The sequence below is a fragment of the Triticum urartu genome, chromosome 3, assembly GCF_003073215.2.
Source record: "Triticum urartu cultivar G1812 chromosome 3, Tu2.1, whole genome shotgun sequence".
NCBI lineage: Eukaryota > Viridiplantae > Streptophyta > Magnoliopsida > Poales > Poaceae > Triticum > Triticum urartu.
Window position 1 is genome coordinate 568,683,837 of NC_053024.1, and position 18,041 is coordinate 568,701,877.

The window sequence follows — 18,041 nt, forward strand, 5'->3', positions numbered from 1 at the left end:
AATAATTATGAAACTATGTGAAGAATCTCTAGCATTTAAGAATTTCAGATCTTGGTATTTTATTCAAACAGCAAGCAAAACAAAATAAAATAAAATGACGCTCGAAGCAAAACACATATCATGTGGTAAATAAAAATATAGCTCCAAGTAAAGTTACCGATGAACGAAGACAAAAGAGGGGATGCCTTTCGGGGCATCCCCAAGCTTAGGCTTTTCGGTGTCCTTGGATTTTACCTTGGGGTGCCTTAGGTATCCCCAAGCTTAGGCTCTTGCCACTCCTTGTTCCATAATCCATCAAATCTTTACCCAAAACTTGAAAACTTCACAACACAAAACTTAACAGAAAATCTCGTGAGCTCCGTTAGCGAAAGAATACAAAACACTACTTCAAGGTACTGTAATGAACTCATCCTTTATTTATATTGGTGTTAAACCTACTTTATTCCAACTTATCTATGGTTTATAAACTCTTTTACTAGCCATAGATTCATCAAAATAAGCAAACAACACATGAAAACAGAATCTGTCAAAAACAGAACTGTTTGTAGTAAACTGTAACTAACGCAAACTTCTGAACCCCAAAAATTCTAAAATAAATTGATGGACGTGAGTAATTTATATATTAATCATATTCAAAAATAATTAACTAAATATCACTCTCCAATAAAAAATGGCAGCAATTCTCATGAGCACTAAAGTTTCTGTTTTTTACAGAAAGATCAAAAAGACTTTCCCCAAGTCTTCCCAATGGTTCTACTTGGCACAAACACTAATTAAACACAAAAAGCACAACCATAAAATAGGATAGAAAAATTATTTATTACTAAACAGTAACAAAAAGCAAGGAACAAAAATAAAATTGGGTTGCCTCCCAACAAGCTCTATCATTTAACGCCCCTAACTAGGCATGATGATTTCAATGATGCTCACATAAAGGATAAGAATTGAAACATAAAGAGAGCATCATGAAGAATATGACTAGCACATTTAAGTCTAGCCCAATTCCTTTGCATAGGGATTTTGTGAGCAAACAACTTATGGGAACAAGAATCAACTTGCATAGGAAGGTAAAACAAGCATAACTTCCGGATTTTAAGCACATAGAGAGGAAACTTGATATTATTGCAATTCCTACAAGCATATGTTCCTCCCTCATAATAATTTTCAGTAGCATCATGAATGAATTCAACAATATAACCAGCACCTAAAGGATTCTTTTCATGATCTACTAGCATACAAATTTTATTACTCTCCACATAAGCAAAATTCTTCTCATTCGGTATAGTGGGAGTATTATAAGAGACTCGAATACTATAAATTGTTTCCACATTAAAAGAGTAATGTTCAGAAAACGGGCAATTATAATCATGACAAGTTTTAATATAATCATCACTACTTTTTATAGCACAAGTGTCATCACAATAATCATCATAAGTAGCAACTTTGTTCTCATCATAATCGATTGAAACCTCTTCCAAGATAGTGGAATCATTACTAAATAAAGTCATGACCTCTCCAAATCCACTTTCATAATTATCACAATAAGATTCAACATCCTACAAAATAGTGGGATCATTACTTCCTAAAGTTGACACTCTTCCAAACCCACTTTCATCAATATAATCATCATAAGTAGGAGGCATGCTATCATCATAATAGGTTTGCATATCAAAACTTGAGAGACTACAAATACCATCTTCATTAAACATAGCGTCCCCAAGCTTGGGACAAACAGTAATTGCAGCAAATACATTCTCAAACATGTCATTCTCATCAAACATAGCATCCCCAAGCTTGGGCCTTTTCATATCATAAGCATAATCACTCTCATCATTAATAGTATGGATAGCACCAATAGTATAACAATTATCATCATCACAATGAGTAATAGGAGCAACATCATTTGGGAGGGATACATTTTTACCTTTGCTCCTCTGTCTTATCTTTTTCTTCTTCACATCATGTGTGGGTTTAATTCTCTTTTTGGAGCTCCTTATTGATGAGATTGGATGAATAGAAGGCTCCTCCTCGTTACCTGATTCATCATAAGAAATAATAGGAGGATATTGGGAAGCCTCTTCCCTTTCATTAGTACTCTCTTCATCCTCTATTTGTTTTCTTTTCTTTATGTAATTGGCAACATAAGTATTTTAAATGCAATTCACCGCACAATACATAAAAATTTCTTCTATATCAATATCGAGGAATTTCTCAAGGTTATACTCTGGAATATGCTTAGTTATACATTTCATTTCTTCATAACCCAAAAGCAAACTAAGTTCATTATGATGTGCAAGGGAAATCAGATCATCACAATTTTTGGACACGATACGATCATGAAACAATTTGCATCGGAGATTTAAATGACCATGCTCATTGCAAAGTTCACAAGTATGGCAAAGAAATTTTAAATTTTCAGCACAAACATCTCGCCTTTCTTGCAACCATTCGGTTTCTAAATACTTATGCCTCTTGCAAAATCTATCTTCCCTATTTGGTGTGTACTTGCAAACTCTATGCACTCCACAAAAGTTGACATGCTTATAAGAGACATTTTCATCATGACTAGTGCAATCATAATTAGTACTATGGATATTCAAGGAGTTCATACTAACAACATTGCAATGATGCTCATCATTCAAAGATTTAGTGCCAAACATTTTATAGACTTCTTCTTCTAGCACTTGAGCACAATTTTCCTTTCCATCATTCTCATGAAAAATATTAAAAAGATGAAGTGTATGAGGCAAACTCAATTCCATTTTCTTTCTTTTATGAAATAAACTAGTGATAAAACAAGAAACAAAAAGATTCGATTGCAAGATCTAAAGATATACCTTCAAGCGCTAACCTCCCCGGCAACGGCGCCAGAAAAGAGCTTGATGTCTACTACACAACCTTCTTCTTGTAGATGTTGTTGGGCCTCCAAGTGCAGAGGTTTGTAGGACAGTAGCAAATTTCCCTCAAGTGGATGACCTAAGGTTTATCAACCCGTGGGAGGCGTAGGATGAAGATGGTCTCTCTCAAGCAACCCTGCAACCAAATAACAAAGAGTCTCTTGTGTCCCCAACACACCCAATGCAATGGTAAATTGTATAGGTGCACTAGTTCGGCGAAGAGATGGTGATACAAGTGCCATATGGATAGCAGATAATGGTTTTTGTAACCTGAAAATATAAAAACAGCAAGGTAACTAATGATAAAAGTGAGCAAAAACGGTATTGCAATGCTAGTAAACAAGGCCTAGGGTTCATACTTTCACTAGTGCAAGTTCTCTCAACAATAATAACATAATTGGATCATATAACTATCCCTCAACATGCAACAAAGAGTCACTCCAAAGTCACTAATAGCAGAGGACAAACGAAGAGATTATTGTAGGGTACGAAACCACCTCAAAGTTATCCTTTCTCACCGATCTATTCAACAGTCCGTAGTAAAACAACACGAAGCTATTCTTTCCGTTCAATCTACCATAGAGTTCATACTAGAATAACACCTTAAGACACAAATCAAACAAAATCCTAATGTCACCTAGATACTCCAATGTCACCGCAAGTATCCATGGGTATGATTATACGATATGCATCACACAATCTCAGATTCATCTATTCAACCAACACAAAGAACTTCAAAGAGTGCCCCAAAGTTTCTACCGGAGAGTCAAGGCGAAAACGTGTGCCAACCCCTATGCATAAGTTCACGAGGTCACGGAACTCGCAAGTTGATCACCAAAACTTACATCAAGTGGATCACATGATATCCCATTGTGACCACAGATAAGCACGTGCAAGACATACATCTAGTGTTCTCAAATCCTTAAAGACTCAATCCGATAAGATAACTTCAAAGGGAAAACTCAATCCATCACAAGAGAGTAGAGGGGGAGAAACATTATAAGATCCAACTATAATAGCAAAGCTTGCGATACATCAAGATCGTACCACCTCAAGAACACGAGAGAGAGATCAAACACATAGCTACCGGTACATACCCTCAGCCCTGAGGGTGAACTACTCCCTCCTCGTCATGGATAGCGCCGAGATGATGAAGATGGACACCGGAGAGGGATTCCCCCCCTCCAGTAGGGTGCCAGAACAGGTCTAGATTGGTTTTTGGTGGCTACGGAGGCTTCTGGCGGCGGAACTCCCGATCTAGGTTTCTTTCTCGAAGTTTTGGGTTATATAAGAGGTGTTGCATTCAGGGACAAGTCAGGGGGTTCCCAAGGCGACCACGAGGTAGGGGGCGCGCCCAGGGGGGTAGGGCGCGCCCCCCACCCTCGTGGTGGCCTCGAAACTCTTCTGGCCCACCTCCGGTACTCAGTGGGCTTCTTCTGGTCCAAAAATGATCTCCGTGAAGTTTCAGGTCAATTGGACTCCATTTGATTTTCCTTTTCTGTGATAGTTAAAAACAAGGAAAAAATAGAAACTGGCATTGGGCTCTAGGCTAATAGGTTATCCCCAAAAATCATATAAAATCGCATATAAAACATCCAAGGTTGATAATATAATAGCATGGAACAATAAAAAATGATAGATACGTTGGAGACGTATCAAGTACATACCTTGCTAGTCTTCTAGCTGCTTCCTCGCTTGGCCGAGCTATTCCTCGGCCCGCTCCAGTCTCTGCTTTAGACCGGTGACTTCGGCAGTGTGTGAGGTCGCAGCCAGCAATGACGCCTGCTTATTCATTTAAGACATATTTTAGTTAGTTTCCTGCGAAAATAAATTTATCGTCTGTCCGGCTCTTCTTTACGAACACCGGACAGTGTTTCAGGAGGTACTTTCTATATTGGGATTTTCTCTTTTGCGTCGCTTACCTCAAAGCTTGTTAGCAGGCTGACGCAAGCTTTGGTCAGTCCGCTTTTGACGGACTGAACCTTCTCAATCACCGTACCCATAAGGACACGGTGTCCATCCACAATGGAAGCGCCTCGTAGCGCTTCCAGCAGATTATCCGGTGCCTCTGGTTGGACAGAGGTCCCTGACAGAATAGGCACGCCCCCCTCTTTCGAAGGAGGTTGCTCGGAAAATTCCGAAGCCATATAGGTCTCCGGACTTGTATTCGGCTAGGGGCCAAACTGAGCAAAGCCCTCATCCCCAGTCGCCATGGGGGTCTGCTCCCCCATGTGTCCGGCAGCCGAGGTTTCGGCCTCTGGTGCCACCCTGGCGGCCTCCTAAACCTCTCCCTGGCCTGGGAAGGTCCTTTGGGACAACACCTCGTCGTCACCCTTGGCCGTGGGGGAGTGAGCGGCTGGCGGTGACTCGCTGGACATCGCCTTCGAATCCAGTGAACCTCTTGATGAGGATCGCTGGGAGCTGTCGTGGGCCAGACTGTAATGGCATCATTTAAAACATATTAATATCATGAAGCAAGAGAGGCCGAATGTAGGGATGTATGGGGGTTTTTAGTACTTACGACGTGGCCAGGGGCTTGTTTCGGGGGCGTCGCTCCAAACTGCTGTCGACGTCCCACGAGGTGTTATCCGCAAGGGGACCCTTCCCCCTCTTGGGCGCCTCTGCCTCCAAATTTGTGGAGGCCGCCCTCTTCTTCCCCCCCCCCCATCAGGGGGAGAGGTGCTTTATTCCTCCTCCTCGTCATCGTCTTCGACGGCGGAGGAGTGAGTCTTGTCTTCGGACGATACGTCCGAAGCTCCCTTGCGTCGGGGGCCGCTTCGGATCCCCTTGGCCTTCTTCTCCGGCACCTTATATGGCGCCGGTACCAGCATCTTCGCCAGGAGCGGGATGACTGGTTCCTCGGGCAGTGGAGCCGAACATCGAATCCACTCCGCTCTCCCCATCCATACCTGAAATGATAAAGTTTAGACATCCTCCTTGAAACAAGCAAGTAGAGGATGCGTCTGGAGACGTAAAAGGCTTACCTCATTGGCGGAATGGGTAATGTCGTGCCCGTGGTCCGAGTCTATGGCTGGCGGCGTCTCATTGCCCTTAAAAGCAACTTCTAGGCATCTTCGTGAGTGGTTCCGAAGAGCCTTTCCAAGGTTTGGTGCTTCTTCGGGTCGAATTCCCATAAGGGGCAACTTCGGCTTTGGCATGGGAGAATTCGGCGAACTAGCATCACCTGGATTATGTCGACGAGCTTGATGTTTTTATCCACCATGCTTTGAATGCACGTTTGCAGCGCTATCAGCTCGTCTGACGGAGAACAATTTGGGCCCTTCTCCATCCAGGAGGTGAGCCGCACTGGAGCTCCGGACTTGAATTCGGAAGCCGCGACCCAAGTGGCGCCACGGGGCTCTGTGATATAGAACCATAGTTTCTGCCACTCCTTGAAGGTCTCCACAAAAGTACCCTTGGGCCATGTGACGTTGGGCAGCTTGCTCACCATGGTGCCTCCGCACTCCGTGTGCTGGCCATCCACCACCTTCGGCTTCACGTTGAAAATCTTGAGCCACAATCTAAAGTGGGGTTGGATGCGGAGGAAGGCCTCGCACACGACAATGAATGCCAAGATGTTGAGGAAAGAGTTCGGGGCTAGATCATGGAAATCTATCCCGTAGTAGAACATAAGCCCGCGGACGAAAGGGTGGAGAGGAAACCCTAACCCGCGGACGAAATGGGGGATGAAGACCACCCTCTCGTTGGGCTTCGGGGTGGGGACGATTTGTCCCTTGGCTGGAAGCCGGTGGGCGATTTCTTTCGCCAGATACCCGGCCTCCCGAAGCTTGGTGATGTCCTTCTCCCTAACGGAGGAGGCCATCCACTTGCCTTGCCCTCCAGATCTGGACATGGTTGAGTGCTTCCTTGGGGCGGAAAGAGTGAGGACTTGGGTGCTGGAGCTCAAGAATGGAAGGGCAGAGGAAGCGAGAAGGCATGGGTGAAGAAAGGAGAATCCTTATCTCCTTATAAAGGCAGTGAATATCAAGCGCCTCCCCACTCGCCTTAAAACTCGCCTATTCCCAAGGGCTGTGTAAACGACACAGTTATATTACCCATGCCCGTATTGATGAGAATCCCGCAATAAGGGGACACGATCTCTGCTTCGACAAGACGTGCCTATTAAAAACCGCGTCCCAAAACATGGAACGACAGACGGAAAACGGTTTGAAATGATGACCAGGCAAACGTGATGTCACATTACAAACAATTGTCTACGGATTGGACTCGTGTAATATTATATTCTCTGCGGTTGTGTGTGGTACTTGAGTTGCAGATCCGGACACGTTCATTATGACCAAAGACTATCTTGGAGTATTTGGAAAGGGTAACCCGCCTTGCAATGCCGAAGACAATCTGCGTGCCAGACACCTCGTCATTGAATCTTGGTTCAGGGGCTACTGAGGGAGTCCTGGACTAATGGGTCCTCGGGCATCCGACCTATTGGACATGGGCCGGACTCATGGGTTGTGAAGATGCAAAGACAAAAGACTCTACCCATGTACGGATGGGACTCTCCTTGGAGTGGAAGGCAAGCTTGGCATCTGAACATGAAGATTCCTTTCTCTGTAACCGACCTTATGTAACCCTAGACCCCTCTGGTGTCTATATAAACCGGAAGGCTAGGTCCGTAGAAATATATCCTCATAATCATAGTCAGACACGCTAGACTTTTAGGGTTTAGCCATTACGATCTCGAGGTAGATCAACTCTTGTAGTACTCATATTCATCAAGATCAATCAAGCAGGAAGTAGGGTATTACCTCCATAGAGAGGGCCCGAACCTGGGTAAACATTGTGTCCCTTGTCTCCTGTTACCATCAACCTTAGACGCACAGTTCGGGACCCCCTACCCGAGATCCGCCGGTTTTGACATCGACACCTTCCCCTGGTGCAAATAGCAGGGGAACATGGTCGGAGCCAATCCGAGTGACCGCCCGTAATGAACACAGTGGGAACATAATCTCCCACTGTATAGACCCGAGGACCCTATCCAGCACGCTTCAGATAGGATCCACTTGTTTATTTGTCCACGCGAACCTAGACCCTACCCAGGCTATCTCGCGAAAGGCCATCTTAGCTATGGCGTCGTTGAACAAGCGCATACGCCTGATACATCTCCAACGTATCTATAATTTATGAAGTATTCATGCTATTATATTATCAACCTTGGATGTTTTATATGCATTTATATGCTATTTTATATGGTTTTTGGGACTAACCTATTAGCCTAGAGCCCAGTTCCAGTTTCTGTTTTTCCTTGTTTTTGAGTTTTACAGAAAAGGAATAACAAACGGAGTCCAATTGACATGCCAATTCTTAACATTTTTTATGGACCAAAAGAAGACCCCTGAGTAAAAGAGTTGGGCCAGAAGAGTCCTGAGTTGTCCTCTCTCTCGGTGGCACCGGAGTGCCATTGGGAGGGGAATCATCGCCGCGGTGATTGTTTTCATCAACATCACCATCATCATCACCATCCTCATCTCTTTTACGCACTCCACTCTCCCACACCCCGCTGTAACCCCTACTTGAACATGGTGCTTTATGCCACATATTATGATCCAATGATGTGTTGCCATCCTATGATGTTTTGAGTAGATATCCTTTGTCCTTGGGTTGATTGATGATCTAGATTGGTATGAGTTGTATGTTTTACTTTGGTGCTGTCCTATGGTGCCCTCCGTGTCGCGCAAGCATGAGGGATTCCCGCTATAGGGTGTTGCAATACGTTTATGATTTGCTTATAGTGGGTTGCGTGAGTGACTGAAACACAAACCCGAGTAAGGGGGTTGTTGCGTATGGGATAAAGAGGACATGATGCTTTAATGCGATGGTTGGGTTTTACCTTAATGATCTTTAGTAGTTGCGGATGCTTGCTAGAGTTCCAATCATAAGTGCATATGATCCAAGTAGAGAAAGTATGTTAGCTTATGCCTCTCCCTCATATGAAACTGCAATAGTGATTACCGGTTTTGTTAACGATTGCCTAGGACAATTCCGCACACCGATCCACCATTATTACACACTCGCTATTTATAATATTTAGTAATATATTATAACTTCATGATAACATCACCTACTTTTATATTTTAGCTCTCCTATATCATACAAAGTTATCCTCTTCATACCCACAGCATTGTTTTATTTCTCGTTGCTAGTTGGAAGCAAACGTTCGGTGTACGTAGAGTCGTATCAGTGGCAGATAGGGCTTGAGAGAATATTGATCTTACCTTTAGCTCCTTGTGGGTTCGATACTCCATACTTATCACTTCCACCTTTGGAAATTTCTACGATGATTCCTTGCACTTGGGGATTATCAAGCTCTTTCTGGCGCCGTTGCCGGGGAGCAATAGCGTGGGGTTGATATTCTCGTGTGTGCTTGTTTGCTTTCTTCACTAAGTAGATTTTGTTTTTCCTTTTTTGTTTATGTTTAGTTACGGGTGAAACATACAAAAAAATTTAAAGAATGAAAATACAAAAAAATTATTACTTGCCTCTCATGCCTAAAAAGTTTTTCAAAAAGAGAAGTGATTGGAAAGTTATGCATTGAAGAAGTGAGGGTCGACCTTGAGCACTTGTGTTCATGCTCACGGAAACAATGTAGAATTTTTCATGGAAGTTTATCTGTAAATAATTATCCCCTTGTATATATCCATTGTATTATAAAAATAATGTGCCAAGCTTTGGTTTTAGGATGATTAGATTGCTTGTTTACTATGTGCAGAACAAAAACAGAAACTTTGGCTGTAGCGCGTGAATTTACATTTTTTACTGGAAAGTCAAATGGGTCTGAAACTTTTTGCACATTACTTATGTACAAATTTTTCAAATTTTCAAATTTATTTCATAATTATTGGAGTTACATAAGTTTACTAAACTTCCAGATTACTACAGACTGTCCTGGTTTAGACAGATTCTGTTTTTCGCGTGTTATTTGCTTATTTTGATGAATCTATGGCTAGTATCGGAGGGTATGAACCATGGATGAGTTGGAATATAGTATATATTACACCAATATGAATTTATAATGAGTTCACAACAGTACCTAAAGGTAGTGAGTTGCTTTATTATACTAACGGATCTCACAAAGTTTTTGTTAAAGTTTTGTGTGGATGAAGTGTTTGAAGAATGAGGAGTTACCAATGTGAGAAGAATAAAGAGAGGCAAGAACTAAAGCTTGGGGATTCCCAAGGCACCCCAAGTAAATATTCTAAGGATACTCAAGCATCTAAGCTTGGGGATGCCCCGGTTGGCATCCCATATTTCTTCTTCAACAATTATCGGTATACTTTGGTTCTTGTTTTGTTCACATGATTTGTGTCCTTTGTGTTTTTTTCTTTAAGAACCATGATAGTATGACATATATATTCATTGGTTTATAGAATGCTTCATGTGCTTCACTTATATCTTTTAAGTATGATCTTATAGAATTGCTCTTTGAGCTTCACTTGAATCTTTTGAGTATGATTTCATAGAATGCTTCATGTGCTTCACTTATACATTTTGAGCTTGGATATTGGTTAGTCTATGTTAATTGTAGAACGCTCCATGAACTTCACTTATATCTTTTGGAGTATGAATAATACTACCATGTAAAGCGGGTTTGGAAGAGTGTCAACTTTAGGAACTAGTGATCCCGCTATTCCGAATGAGAAGAATTTTGCTTATGTGGAGAGTAGAAAATTTTCTATGCTTGTAGATCTTGAAAAGAATGCTTTATGATATGGTTATATTGTTGAATTCATTCATGATGCTACTGAAAATTATTATGAGGGAGGAATATATGCTTGTAGGAGTTGCAATAATATCAAGTTTCCTCTCTATATGCTTAAAGCTTTGAAGTTATACTTGTTTTGCCTTCCTATGCTAGTTGATTCTTGCTCTTATAAATTATGTACTCACAAAATCCCTAGGCATAGGAAGTGGGTTAGACTTAAATATGCTAGTCATATTCTTCATGATGCTCCCTTTATGTTTTAATTCTTATCTTTTATGTGAGCATCATTGAAATCATCATGCCTAGCTAAAAGGCATTAAAGAAAAGCGCTTGTTGGGAGACAAACCAATATTTACCCTTACTGTTTTTGTGTGTTATCATGGTTAATATACTGTATTAATCATGTTTTATAGCTTTTGTTTCAATAAAGTGCCAAGTGAGACCTTTGGGAAGACTTGGGTGAAAGTTAATGTGATCTTGCTGTAAAAAACAGAAACTTTGCGCTCACGAGATTAGCTGCCATCTTTTTACAGAAGAGTGCTTTGGTGCTGATTCTTTTTAAGAGTATTAATAGAAAAATTCCTCACGTCCACCAATTTATTTCATAATTTTTTGAGTAGCAGAAGTATGGTTAGTGTTCAGATCATTACAGACTGTTCTGTCTCTCACAGATTCTGTTCTCATTGCATAGTTTGCTTGTTTTCTAGTTCCTATGACTTATATTTCTCAATATAAATTGTAGAAATGATATGGTACAGTAGAATTGTGTGAGAAAAATTATGAACCTTGTCTTTGGCAGTACCAAAGTGAATGGTTTACTCTTTATCATACTAACCTATCTCACGAAGTTCCGTTAAGTTTTGTGTGATTGAAGTTTTCAAGCTTTGGGTGAGATATCGATATGAGGAGAATAAGGAGTGGAAAGACCCTAAGCTTGGGGATGCCTGAGGCAACCCAAGGTAATATTTAAGGAAGACTCAAGTGCCTAAGCTTGGGGATGCCCCGGAAGGCATCCCCTCTTTCGTCTTGAAAACTATCGGTATACCTTACTCGGAGCTATATTTTTATTCGTCACATGATATGTGTTTTGCTTGGAGCGTATTTTCAAATTTACGTGCTTTTTGAATAAAATAATTGGATCTGAATTATTAAATGAAAAAGAATCCTTCGATGGCTAGTTAATTATTTGACTACTCAGTGTCCTTCACTATTATATTTTGGAGTAGTTTGTCATTTACTCACGTGCTTCACGTATATCCTATGAGTAAATGGTTGAATAATTGAACATCATAAATCTGAATTTATATATGTTTCATATGCTTATACCATGAGGAGTAATGACTTCACATAGAATAAGTATAGGTAGTAAACTTATTGAAAGTTAGCAAACGTAGAATTGGTCACTTGAACTCATGAAAGAATATTGAAGGAAGAGAGATTTCACATATAAATATACTATCTTGGACATCTTTTGTAATTGTGAGCACTCATTAAAATATGACATGCTAAAAGGTTGATCTCGGACTAGGAAGACAACGTAATGGGTTATGTTTTCTTATATCCGAAATAAAGTATATTGTCTTGGATCATCAAACATGTTGATCTTGCTTTTCCCCCTCATGCTAGCCAAATTCTTTGCACCAAGTAGAAATACTACTTGTGCTTCCAAACATTCCATAAACTAGTTTTGCCATGAGAGTCCATCATACCTACCTATGGATTGAGTAAGATCCTTCAAGTAAGTTGTCATCGGTGCATGCAATAAAAATTGCCTTGTAAATATGTATGATCTATGAATGTGGAGAAAATAAGCTTTATACGATCGTGTGATGTGGAAGAAATAAAAGCGATGGACTACATAATAAAGGTCCATATCACAAGTGGCAATATAAAGTGACGTTCTTTTGCATTAGGATTTTGTGCATCCAACCATAAAAGTGCATGACAACCTCTGCTTCCCTCTGCGAAGGGCCTATCTTTTACTTTTATCTTCTAACATTATGCAAGAGTCATGGTGATCTTCACCTTTCCTTTTTACATTTTATCCTTTGGCAAGCACATTGTGTTGGAAAGATCCTGATATATATATCCAATTGGATGTAAGTTTTCATGAACTATTGTTGTTCACATTACCCTTGAGGTAAAACGTTGGGAGGCAAAACTATAAGCCCCTATCTTTCTCTGTGTCCGATTAAAACTTTGAACCCATAAATATCACGTGAGTGTCAGCAATTGTGAAAGACTAAACGATAGTTGAGTATGTGGAGTTTTCTAAATCAAAGCTCTGACATAGACCCTTCCTGAAAGTAAGATGAATTGCAATTGTTTGATGACTGAGAATATAGTTTGTTAGTTTCAAGAGAGTTTATGATCTATACTTTAACATGTGAATAGCTTGTTACTTGATCATGAAAAGTTTTATGAAAATGAGCTACTGTTATGATATATAATGATGCTAGAAAAAGTGATTGGAACTATCATTGATGAAACTTATGCACTTGTCAGCATTCACACTTCATAAATTATTTCTTTTATCATTTACCTACTCGAGGACGAGCAGGAATTAAGCTTGGGGATGTTGATACGTCTCCAACGTATCTATAATTTATGAAGTATTCATGCTATTATATTATCAACCTTGGATGTTTTATATGCATTTATATGCTATTTTATATGGTTTTTGGGACTAACCTATTAACCTAGAGCCCAGTGCCAATTTCTGTTTTTTCCTTGTTTTTGAGTTTTACAAAAAAGGAATATCAAACGGAGTCCAATTAACGTGCCAATTTTTGACGATTTTTTATGGACCAAAAGAAGACCCCGGAGTAAAAGAGTTGGGCCAGAAGAGTCCCGAGCTGTCCACGAGGGTGGGGGGCGCACCCACCCCCTGGGCGTGGGCTCCTGCCTCGTGGACACCTCGGGCACCTCCTTGACATGAGACCGATGCCAAAAATTCCTATAAATACAGAAACCTTGGAAAATTAACCTAGATCGAGAGTTCCTCCGCCAGAAGCCTCCGTAGCCACCGGAAACGAATCTAGGCCCTCTCTGGCACCCTGCCGGAGGGGGCCATCATCACTGGAGGGCATGGAGGAGGATCCCGGAGGGGCCATCATCACCATGAAGGCCAAGGACTAGAGGGGGAACCTCTCCCCATCTAGGGGGGAGGCCATGGAGGAGGAAGCACAAGGGGGAGAACCTCTCCTCCTCTCTCTCGGTGGCACCGGAGTGCCATTGGGAGGGGAATCATCGCCGCGGTGATCGTCTTCGTCAACATCACCATCCTCATCTCTTTTACGCAGTCCACTCTCCCGCACCCCGCTGTAACCCCTACTTGAACATGCTGCTTTATGCCACATATTATGATCCAATGATGTGTTGCCATCCTATGATGTTTTGAGTAGATATCCTTTGTATTTGGGTTGGTTGATGATCTAGATTGGTATGAGTTGTATGTTTTACTTTGGTGTTGTCCTATGGTGCCCTCCGTGTCGCGCAAGCATGAGGGATTCCCGCTGTAGGGTGTTGCAATACGTTTATGATTCACTTATAGTGGGTTGCATGAGTGACTGAAACACAAACCCGAGTAAGGGGGTTGTTGCGTATGGGATAAAGAGGACTTGATGCTTTAATGTTATGGTTGGGTTTTACCTTAATGATCTTTAGTAGTTGCGGATGCTTGCTAGAGTTCCAATCATAAGTGCATATGATCCAAGTAGAGAAAGTATGTTAGCTTATGCCTCTCCCTCATATGAAACTGTAATAGTGATTACCGGTCTTGTTAACGATTTCCTAGGACAATTCCGCACACCGATGCACCATTATTCCACACTCGCTATTTATAATATTTAGTAATATATTCTAACTTCATGATAACAGCACCTACTTTTATATTTTAGCTCTCCGATATCATACAAAGTTATCCTCTTCATACCAACAACATTGTTTTATTTCTCGTTGCTAGTTGGAAGCAAACGTTCGGTGTATGTAGAGTCGTATCAGTGGCAGATAGGGCTTGAGAGAATATTGATCTTACCTTTAGCTTTGTGGGTTCGACACTCCATACTTATCACTTCCACCTTTGGAAATTGCTATGATGATTCCTTGACTTGGGGATTATCAACGCCATCGGTCGATGTTGGGCGAGCTTTTGTCAGCTTCCTGCCTGATAAGGTTGAAGTCACCTGCCACCACCACTGGGGTCGTGCAACGTTCAACCTTATCATTTAGCTCGGCCAGGAATCCCGCCGACCGCCCGTGATCAACTAGGCCATAGACAATGATCACCTCCCAACTGAGGTTCACACGTCGGTCGGTGACGGACATAGTCAGGAAGAATTCCCCGCGGTCCATATCCTCCATCGAGAAGAAGTCCTCCCTGACCCCGAGGAGTATGCCTCCAGACTGCCCAGACGCCGGCAACCATTGCCAGACAAACGGGTGTCGAGAGAGCCCCTGTATCTCCTGAATGGAGAAGTCTTGACAAACCGTCTCCTGGAGACTTACTGCATCTATATCTTCCTGCCGGATGTAGTCAATCAGCTGGCGTCGGCGGCCCAGGTTGCCGAAGCCCCTAATGTTCCAACATAGGAGCTTCATATGGGAACCTCGCCTGGGTCACTAGGCCCCTCAGGTGGGGCCGAAATAGCCCTCCCGCCTAGGGAGGGGTTGGGCAATTGCTTCGACGGATGGCCACGACGCCCCCTCTTAGCAGGGGCCTCGCCTGCCATGTCCGCACTAACACCGCAGACCTCCATCATCTGCTCAAAGGGATGTAGTCGTGTAGGAGGCCATCCCCGCAAGGCCCTCCCTACTAGAGGGCCCCTTGCAGTGTCAGGCCGGGAGGGTGGCCGGCTCGGGCCCGATCCAGGCCTAGGCTCTCTATGCCCGGAGCCAGAAGGGGCCGAGGCATCCACAGCCCGTTGTTCAGCACGGTCCTGAGCCTTAGCAAGGGCCCCATTGAGCCACTCTTTGGCACAAATGGCCGAGATCTTCTCAAGTCGGGGACCCTTTTCACCCCGAAACACAATATCGCAATCCGAAGCAACGTCACTAAGGTGTGCCATCGGCACCGAGTCAAGCACTACAAATTGAGAACCGAAATAAGAGGGACCAAAGGGATGGGGTGGTGTCGTACCTAGAGTGAGGTCGCGTGCCGCCGCACACATGGCCGCCAACTCAGGAACCGTCGGGACCCGGCCATCCGAAAGGGTCCGGAACCGGCAGAGGCGGGCGCTCTGCCTAGACGCCACAGCCGGAGAAGGCACCACCCGAGTGTCGGGGCTGGGCACGGGAGAGACGATGTTGACCGTGTCCAACCCTACCCCCGGTGGAGGCAGCGAAGCAGCCTTGCCCACCCCCAGGCGAGGCGGCGGTGGCGTAGCAAGGACCAAGGCCGGGGACTCCATAGCTGGCGATGGTGGGGTCCCTGGCGAGCGAGAGTACCATACCACCCCGGGTGAGCGCGGGGATGACGACGGGCACACATCCATCCCCACACTGTCAGTATCATCCTCATGCTCCAAGACCGCACGAAGGTGCCGGGGAAGTGGGCCTCCCCATCATAAGGGGCTGCGAGGCCATCCCATCCACAGCTAGAGTGAGAGCGGCAGCCCTGGGGGGCCCGCCCCTGCCCCACCCACACAAGTCGGGCTCAGCCGAGCGGAGTCTTGCGCCAGGGGGATGTCATCCTACTCGGATGATGACTCATTAGAGCCCTCCCCACCCCCGTCGTGCCAATCGTCGAAGGGTGCCGGAGGCGAGGGAGGCTAGATCACGCCCGTCTGACCCTCGAGCTCCTCCAGATCAACCTCGTATGTGAGACGCCGACCCTTCTTGCCGAAGTAGAAGATCAAGGACAGGCCATCCACCTCGGCCGGAATCAGGCATAGAACCTCGATCTGAGCCGGGCCATCCCCATCCAGAGACGCGAGATCAACAGAGAGGAGCTTGCCCACCGGCTCTGAGACTACCTTGAGAATATGCTCACTCTTGCCCCTCTGGGGCGAGCCTGCTTCCCTTTGGTATCCCATACACCAACACCCATACCAAGGTGAGCGGTGGAACTGAGTCCGGTTGCGCGATGGCCTCCTTGACGGAGATGAAGAACTTGTTGATTGGGCACTTGATGTTGTCGTGAGTGCAGACGCGGAGAAGCTCCGCCAAAGGGAACGGCGCCGAGAAGACCAGCGGTGCCGTCTCGGTGACGACCCAAGAGAAGTCGTTGTCGCGGTTGCCATCGATGTAGGCCACTAGCTCGTCGCAAATAAGGTCTGCGGTAACCACGGCTGACGCCGGCAGAGTATGACCCAGAACTAGTGAGACCGTCGCCAAGTGCGGCCTGACAGGTTCCTCGTCCAGCTCCGCGTCGACGTAGTAGAAACCACATTCCTCGGATCCATACCCCCAAGTAGGCCAGAGTCGTGGGGCAACGGGAGGGCGCCGGGCACTCAGATTGGAAGTGCCCCGTGCATCCACAGTTGATACACATCGTCTCCTCTCGAGACCTGGACCGTCCGCCCCGCGTCGGAGGCGGCACCGGAGCCTCCTGCTCCGGACCGGGGAGGGTGGGGCGAACGTCCGGGGCCGCCCCATCACCATAGGGAGGACCTGGCTGGGCGCGCATCTTCTTTTTGTTCTTATTCTTCTTCTTCCGGGGCGGGAGTTCTGGCGGATCCTGGGCATCTTCGAAATGCCGAGGCGGAGAATACCGCGGCACATCATCCGTCGGTCGTCTCCAATCCTGGGAGTCAGCACCACCTCAACGTCGGGCATAGTCCACACCACGGGACGACCTGTCCTCAGCAAGCGGCGCCCGAGAGACCTCCCGAAGTGGCTGCCCCACTGGCCCCGGAGAGCGCTGCCGGTCACGGGAGCCTCCACGGGAATCCGGGAGCAGCCCCTAGTCGCCACATGTGGAAGAGCCCTCCTGGGCGCAGGATCCCCCACCATGTCGGGCCTCTAGATCACGCCGGAGGGAGGCCTCCCTAGCCTCGTCCTCAGCCTGCCGGCGAGCGGTTTCTTGGCACCGAAGATCGGCCGATGACCCAGCCAGCGAAAGGTGGGGATCACGCACCGGGTCGCGGGGTGGGGGAGGCCGACAGAGGGAGGTGCCGGAGTAGGTTTCCGACACGTGGTCCCAGCGAGGAGCAGCCTGCGACTCCGGGCGGCGGCCCGTCACGGGAAAGGGCCGTTTCGGCCGTGACTGCCCTCGCCTTGTTCCCTGGCCATGAGGGCCTCGAGATAGGATCGGGCCGGTGAAGTGCAGGTGGAAGGCAGAGAGACCGAGGGGAGCACGGGAGCGGGCGGCACAGTCGGCGTCGTCAGAACAGAGGCGAGCGGCGGAACAAGGGAAGGCGGCATAGTTGGGGGAAGAACGGATCGGGCGAAACTGCCCAATCGCTCCACCTCGCCCTGGTAGCGGGCCA